Genomic DNA, 1,912 nt, shown 5'->3' with positions numbered 1-1,912 from the left:
GTGGAGTGTTCATTCTTCGTAATGTCCTCCACCTCCTCTCCACCTCCTCTGTCATTATCTCACTAAACAAACAACAGAAGACAACAGGTTGTAGTTAAAAACTTCAAATAATGAACTTGATAAAAAACTGATAATAACATTAGATAAATGGATGTTTACCTTTTACATGAAAGGGTTTCCACTTTATAATGCCCTCCACCTCCTCTCCTCTCCTCCACTCTGATTTTCCTCTTTTCTTTCCTTTTCTCGTCTCCTCCTCTCTTCCTCAATCGTGTCTCCTCTCCTCTTTCTAAAAAATGCAGATGGGGGGATAATAGTTACATTTTCAGTGGAATAAATGTGAACAGATGGATTCTTCCTGTGTATCATGTAGACAGTATGACATAAACAGATGTTTTTCTTTTTTGATGGTGACGGTTCACTTTTCATATTGTCCTCCACCTCCTCTCCTCTCTCTAGAAGAAAAAAGACAAAAAACAAAAAATGTAGAAATCAGGTAAACAGAAGTATAATAATTCATCACTGCACGAAATCTGATAACAACAAGAAATATTTACCTTTTACATGAGAGGTTTTACACGACATGTTGCCCCTCCCACCTCCTCTCCTCTCCTCCCCTCTCTGTCTTTTTTCCTTTTTTCATGTCTCTTCCCTCATTTTTTCTCCTCTCTGCAGAAATAAATGACAGACAAAAGGGATTAACAGTTAAGAACTTCAAATAATGAATTAAATGAACTTAGAATCTGGTAATAACAGTAGATAAATGGATATTTACCTTTTAGATGAGGGTTTACATGTCATGTTGCCCTCCACCTCCTCTCCTCTCCTCCACTCTGATTTTTCTCTTCTCTTTTCTCATCTCCTCAGCCTGTCTTCTCCTCTTCTCTTTAAAAAAAAACCCTTTCCTCCCCTCTGCAGAAATAAATGACAGACAAAAGGGAATAACAGTTAAAAACTTCAAATAATGAACTTCATAAAATCAGGTAATAACAGTAGATAAATGGATGTTTACCTTTTAGATGAGAGGGTTTTCATGTCATGTTGCCCTCCACCTCCTCTCCTCTCCTCTGTCATCATCTCTCTGAATGAAAAACAGAAGACAAACAGGTTGTAGTTTAAAACTTTAGAAATCAGGTAAACTCAGGTATCATTCATCATTACATTAAATCTGATAATAACATGAAATGTTTACCTTTTATATGAGAGGGTTTACATGTCATGTTGCCCTCCACCTCCTCTCTCTCTCCTCTCTCGTCATCTCTCTAAAAGAAAAACAGAAGACAAGCAGATTGAGCTAAAAACTTTAGAAATCAGATAAACAGTGATATAATTCATAACTGCATGAAATCTGATAATAACATGAAAGACTTACCTTCTTCTTCTGAAGGACTCCTCCTCCTCTCCTCCCTGTCGTACATCTTACCTTTTCCTTCCTCTTCTCTTCTCCCTTCTCTTCCTAAATGATTTCTTCCCTATTGTAATAATTTCTTCTCTAGCATAACTACACATGCTACCTACATGCTAACTTTCTACAGCTGACCCCTGCCATGAGGCCCTTGTCACTGCAGACTCTTGTCGGTCTAGGGTGGGCGTCGACAGACATGTGAACCTCCTTGACATGGTGTCGCCATCCTTTTCTTTCTCTGTCACAGAGCAGCTTCACTGGGAGGTCGAAACACGTTGGAGGTTCACGCTATCCCTCCCAGATCACACTCGCTCTGTGCAGACACCCTGCCTGAGTCATGGTGCAGCAACAAGAACACCATTCTCACGCTGCATGGCCCCTCAATCAATTCAATTCAAACTAATTCAAAGCAAATCACACAAGTTCAATACAAAATCATTCACAAAAAATGTAAGGAAATTAAAATGTGTAATGATAACGACGTAATGACTCTGGCTTACCTGGAGA

The 1,912-nt window shown here is 39.0% G+C and overlaps 1 long non-coding RNA gene across 1 annotated transcript; it reads right to left on the bottom strand.

The window, feature by feature from the left end:
* Positions 1-854: 854 nt before the first annotated feature.
* On the bottom strand, positions 855-1,236 carry LOC127140879 (uncharacterized). The gene is made up of 3 exons (XR_007811380.1): positions 1,193-1,236; positions 1,013-1,081; positions 855-912 (listed from the first exon to the last, which is right to left on the bottom strand). It is a non-coding gene; the product is annotated as an uncharacterized LOC127140879 (long non-coding RNA).
* Between the last annotated feature and the right edge of the window lie 676 nt (positions 1,237-1,912).

The sequence above is a fragment of the Lates calcarifer genome, unplaced genomic scaffold, assembly GCF_001640805.2.
Source record: "Lates calcarifer isolate ASB-BC8 unplaced genomic scaffold, TLL_Latcal_v3 _unitig_5311_quiver_2312, whole genome shotgun sequence".
In the NCBI taxonomy this organism is placed as follows: domain Eukaryota; kingdom Metazoa; phylum Chordata; class Actinopteri; family Centropomidae; genus Lates; species Lates calcarifer.
Note: the sequence above shows the minus strand (reverse complement) of the source record. Positions and strands in the feature narration are given on the sequence as shown.